Here is a 6,117-nt window from a genome sequence, read left to right as displayed (position 1 = left end):
TGTGTGTGTGTGTGTGTGTGTGTGTGTACAGTATGAGGATCTGCTATGGCAAACAAAACGACCAGCTGCAGCACATCTGTTAACTTCGATCAGATACTTGCCTGTAAACCCACAAGGCCTCCCTCCTCCTCTCTGCATGTTTCTGTATGCGACCTGCAGACCAATGCAGAGTGAGGGGGGAGTGACATGTGACTGTCTGACCCGCCCACCTGTCCAGCAGACTAGATGTGATCACCGCAAAGGAGATAGACGATTGCAATGGTAGCTGTGCAGCCAACCAACCAGACAGACAAGCTATGAGCAGTTGATCAAGATGATATCCCTCCCCTCGGTCTCCCTGCTTTGACCTTGGATGGTGCCTTTCCTACTCCTAGCCGTTAAAGCCTACATCAAGCTAACTAGCTGGAGAAGGGAGAGGAGATGCTTTTTATGGCTACCCTGCTCTATGTTACACTTCATCTGCTCGTGTTCGGGTGAGGATGACCTTCTCTCCTCTGTGCATCTGTACAGATTGCAGGAAATGCTCCTAATTTTACCCATCTCTGCTCAAGTGTGTTGCTGCAGATGTTAAGCAGGCCCCGGCAGCAGCATATCATGGATGACCAGTGTTAGCAGTCGGGAGACATAACTCAACTTTAAAGCCTAGTTTGTCAGATGCATTTCATAAAAGAATTTACTGTGTGATTTGGCTGACCTTGTACGCACTTGAAAGTGTAGGCTGCTACAGTGGGAAAGAAGGTGGTTATCTGCATGGGCCAAATGGAGTATTGTCCTTCTGGCAAAGAAGCTTTGCAACAAAAGAAGTCAAGGAGAAGCATGCATATTATACAGTGTGTTCTTTACAAGGATATACTGTAAACTGTTTGGCCTTGGCTACCCAGGTGCCTTCCCTCCCCTTGTCTGTAGGTTATCAGAACAAAAATGCTTGCATTTGTCTTGGCCAACGCTACAAGAATTAAACATTTCTCTTTTGTTCCCCTTGTGGACCAGCAGCAAATTATATTCAGGGCTGCAGAAAGACCTTGGGCTGGCTGGCTGGCTGGTGCGGCGGCTCTCAGCTGCGTTATCGGCACTGTTCTGTCTCTGCGACTCTGACAGGCTACATCAGAAGGAGAGAAGCCAGAGCAGGGAGCTGCCTTCTGTTTCTCTCACACACTTCTGAACATTATCATATTATAGGCCAAACCAAGAGAACTCAGAAAATGGCAACAAAGCATTCCCTTCAATCATACCCCTTGTGCTGCTCTCCACGACTTAAAGGAGGCACCGGGCCACAGATGGAAGAGGGTGGGAGAGAGGTTGGGAGGACAAGAGTGAACGGGACATTCCAGCGAGCCCTGGTTGGCAGTTGAATGCTGATTTAATTTATGGGCGGTTCTGACAGAGGGAGGGGTGAACCTGTGACTCCCCATAAAACAAGACGTTCATTACCCTCCCAGGCCTCAGGAAGACTGAGGATGATCAAGAGCAGAGAAACGGAGAGCAAGTGGGATGGAGTGGGAGGAAAAGCAGTTTTTAAAAACTCAAAAAAATCAAGAGAAAGTGTTTCCATTTTGAAGCATGCGGATGACGCCAACTGAGGGAATAGAGCAAGGTGATGAGGGAGGACAGAAATATGGAGTTGAGCAGCAGAGGGAAGGAGGTAGAGTGATGGAAAGATGATGGAGAGGGTGTGAGGACAGAAAGGGAAAACCGAGAAGGGGAATGAGTGATGGGGCTCGAAGGAGCAAAGGGAGAAGAGGGGATGAAAGTGAAAAAGGGAAGACAACAGGCCAAATATGCCCCAATGAGTCGAGCTGCCTGCAGATTTATGTGGTGTTGTGGGTGTCATTATACATCAACCAGAGGAGATGGGGAGACTCGAGCAACGGGACGCCTATGGGGTTGTGTGTGTGTTTATCTGTGTATGTACTGCACCACACTTTTATTCCCTATCTTTACGCTGCTCATGTCTCCGCCAAAGCAAACTGACTTCTGAGTTCGACAGAACACACTAGCCTGTGGTGAGGTAACATCCACCCACATCCACACTCCTTTTTTCCTAAGCCTATCTATCTAGCACTGCTGGTTGAGAAGAGAGGTTTAGACCACCCAGGACTGAGTAGTCAAAGAGCTGCTTTGATGTGGCACAAGCATATGTGCAGTGCATGGGTACAATCTCTGCTAAAACACACTTGCAAAACACATTTTTCACTGCCTCCTGTGCGGCATCATTACTCCTCGTCACTGGAGCAGTGGGATGCTAGAAAAGAAAAAGAAAAAAGGGAAAGATAGAGAGGCAGCCACCTCCTGTGCCAGGCAGTGCCGGGCTGAAACACTGGAGCCGTATGGTCACCCTGAGGGAGGGGAAACCTGCCCAGTCTAACCACATCTCAATTAACCAATTATGTTCAAAAGTTAACAGGGGACTAATTAGAGAGAATAGTGCTGAGCACTTGTTTTAGTCTGCCTTTTTCCCCACTACCAGGCATGTCTGTGTCCCTGACCTGGTTGGCTGATCTTTGGCTGCGTCGGCTGAAACATGGCATGCAAGCCGCCGTTAGTCACCCATCCATCCCCTTGGCCAGAACATAAAACCCATGGATTTAGACAGATCAGTCATCAGCTGTAAAACAAACCAGATCCAGAGCATTCCATGAGATGTTTCCCGTGAAACAGGAGAACCATGAAAATCCCATTTTGGGATGTGGCGATTGAGAGACCTGTGAGAGAACTTTCTAAAGTGGAAGACAGTTTTTAGTCATCTAACATAGCCATCTCCTGTTTGCCGCCCTCGTATTTGGTTTTACAGATTGGTTTTAATGGATGCCAAATGGGAGGTTTAGTGCCTCGCTATTGGCCTGTTGGAGTCTCTTTTTAACACCATCATATTAAATGAGCTGTATTTAGGACTTGAGGCTATAGCGAGCTCCTCTCGTTGACAATAATGCCTCCGGCAGAAAGTGTTTGTCACTTACAGTACAAATTTTATCCCTGTGTTCAAGAGGAGGAGGAGGAGGGGTGCTATATTGGCTGCTACCAGCAATAAAAGATATGTGGGCTGTATGACACAATTGTAGTGGGGTTGCTTTGAGCCCCGGAGCCAAATGTAGTGTGTTTTGAATCAGTCTGACAGCTAGAGAGAGAGAGAGAGAGGTGAGAAATCCCTCTTTGACTCTGCTTGTTTTCTAGCTGGGATATCTTTGTGTTCTGATTTTTTGGGCTTCATTTGAAGGCTGTGACATATAAGGTCCTGCATGGTTGATTTGTGTGTGTGTGTGTGTGTGTGTGTGTGTGTGTGTGTGTGTGTGTGTGTGGTGTGTTTGTGTGTTGTGAGAGGTGAAAGAAGTCTTGGATGTCAGGATGCCGTTTGAGGGTGAAGGACTCCCCTGTTGTATGTGAGGCCCTGGAGGATTCCTCCCGCCTTCCTCTTCCTCCCTCCTTCTTCACCCCACTCCCACACACTCATCTCTTCCTCTGTGAGATCCACAATCGTGGGAAGAAATGTGTCATTAACAGGGGAGACCAAAATAATGTTTATGGGCTCAAGCAGCCACTGAAATCATTTCCATATCAGTGCAACTGCATGGGCCCTGTGGGGGGAGTAAATCTGATTTTCTCCTCCCTGTGCCAATGGAAATATCATGGAAAGAAAACAGATTGGATTGTTAGAGAGATGGCCTGACCAGCTGTGGCGGCTCTTTTGTGCTTGGGTGTGTTTTGCTGTGTGTTTGCTGTGTGTTGTGTGTGTGTGTGTGTGTGTGGTGTGTGTGTGTGTGTGTGTGTGTGTGTGTGTGTGTGTGTGTGGGTGTGTGTGTGTGTGTGTGTGTTGTGTGTGTGTGTGTGTGTGTGTGTGTCTGTGTGTGTGTGTGTGTCTGTGTGTGTCATGAGAGAGGAAGACAGAGACAACTAGAGAGGGGAAAAGAAAGAGAGAAACCAAAAAACAAATGCGGATGTTTAGCGTGCGTCTGTGGATGAGAGAATGAGATGGATGAGCCCTACCATGGTAATCACAATTCCATGCCTCAGGAATAAAGAGCAGGAATGCAGCAAACAGCCCTGAAATGCCCTCCTGTAACAATGGGTCAGTTAACAAGCACACTCACCAAAGTTTGGGCGGATAACAAATGGTTCTCCTTGAGAAGTGTGTAGCTGCCCTGTATACAAAGAACAAAGTGCTTCTGGCTCTGCGAGCGCCCAGCAAAATGTCAGACCATTATTGGCCATTCCATAAGAAACACTTGCATTTCATCTGTAACCAAGACACAAAAAACAATTGCTTTATCATGTAGCGTGGAGGGGGATTTAATAAAATAAAATGCTGATTGAAGTAACAAGGTGGTTCTTGGAGAGAATTTTGGCCTGGTGTAATATGCACTTCCTCTTACATCATGGACATTTAAGTTCTCAGTGAAAGGATAGAATGAGAGAAAATGAAAGAGTTTGGTGTTTTTGTGTTGTGACATAGCGTTTCTTGTGTTTGCTATTAAATCTGTGTTGTGGGAGTAGGGAATGTCAGTGTGCATGTGTGGGTGGGTGTTAAAGGAAGGTAATGGGCCTCGAGCTGATTTGTCCTAGCCTGGTCCTGTTGCTGTTTCCAATCTGTCCTCCCACCTCTTGTGTCCCAGCCTGGAATGTCTGCTTGTTCTGCACAGATGAGGCCAGTGACTCAGTACACTACTGCGCTACTTCCACACGGATCACAGCGAGCACACCTAAACAGAGGTCCAAGTTACGAGCCCAAACCCAACAAACCCTACCTTTACCTTAGCCTTTGGTCTCAGCATTCATGTACCAGCTACTCCCTGTCCAGTCTCCTTTTTGAGACTATCAGTGGCATTAAACCTGAGCAACATGGCTTGCCATTTGCTATACCGTTAACCCTCTTACCCATACCCCAGATTCTTCTTCCGCAGTAGCCTTCAACCCTCAGCCACCTCTTACTTTGAGAATCAGCTCTTATTGTCTCTTAAACGACACACTTCCTGGTCTGCTGCTCTGCAAATAGTTCCACCGGTGCCTTGTGTCCAGCTCTTTATTTACTGTGCCCATAAAACACCTTAGGCAGGAACTCTTCCAGACATTGCTGTCTCTTTCTGTCTGCCCTGCCCCCGCTGCACCATTGGTGGCAAAGGAGTGATTAGATTACAGGTAGAGCCCCTTTTTGACAATGATTTCCCTCTCTGAAAAGGATGCTTTATGATTTATTAGTTGCAGTGAAATGGAGGTGGACTACCTCTTGAGGGGCTGAAGGTAGTTGCACACATGTGATACCACCTGTTTTTTGCAGACTCCTGTACAAATAGTGAAGGAGGGTGAGAAATGGAATATATGGAGAGAAACATATATTGGTGGGATGTGTACATGTTTTTTGACATTGCTCAACTCCTACTAGAACTAAATATTCCTCAGAGATGCGTTCTCCTGTTTTCTCTGTAGCATCACGGACTGTGTGGATTCAGTGTGGTTTTCAGGCTCCCTGCCAAGCCAGGACGAGCCAGTCGGTCTAATTTGTTTAGGATTAGAATCTCTTATCCTATCATGTCAACTTGTATATTGTATAAACAGCTGGGTGAAGTGGGCGGGAGGCTTTGGCTGACCTCCCCGAGCCAATTGTATTTGCATAGTACTGAAAGAAAATTCCATTTTACCCCGCCATCACTTCAATCGCAAGCAAGTGGCTGACCACGAAGCCACTCTGCAAACACAGGCTGTCAACTTTCAGCGAGACGACCACCATACGCACACACAATCACACACACAGAGGCTCACATATGCTCAGCAACACACACTCCCACACACTCTCTGCTTCTCTTTCACTCTGAAAGTTTCTCACAGTTGCTCGCACCCTTATCTACACTTCTAGTCTAAACTCTCGCCCCTTACCACCCTCTGGATGTTGCCCTGTCATACATTCTTACTCTCTTACTCCTATCTATCCTTCCAACTGCTTCTTCTGCTCCTTTTCCACTTCTCCCACCCCCGCACTGACCACATCCACTAAACTCACTCCACAGGCACGCAGTGTGGAGTGTCGGAGGCGTGCGCTACTGGCACTTTCCCCCACCTCTGCACTGGGCCCAGCTCCAGGACTTGATCGCCTGCTCTCTCTCTCTCTCTCTCTCTCTCTCTCTCTCT

General features: G+C 47.4%; 1 protein-coding gene across 8 annotated transcripts in view; it reads left to right on the top strand.

Moving 5' to 3' along the window:
- Nucleotides 1-6,117, top strand: part of bahcc1a (BAH domain and coiled-coil containing 1a) — a 64,830-nt gene that overhangs the window by 18,862 nt on the left and 39,851 nt on the right. The gene's annotated exons all lie outside the window — the stretch shown is intronic.

This window comes from Etheostoma spectabile, chromosome 15 (genome assembly GCF_008692095.1).
Source record: "Etheostoma spectabile isolate EspeVRDwgs_2016 chromosome 15, UIUC_Espe_1.0, whole genome shotgun sequence".
NCBI classification, from domain to species: domain Eukaryota; kingdom Metazoa; phylum Chordata; class Actinopteri; order Perciformes; family Percidae; genus Etheostoma; species Etheostoma spectabile.
This window is presented reverse-complemented; position numbering and strand designations above follow the sequence as displayed.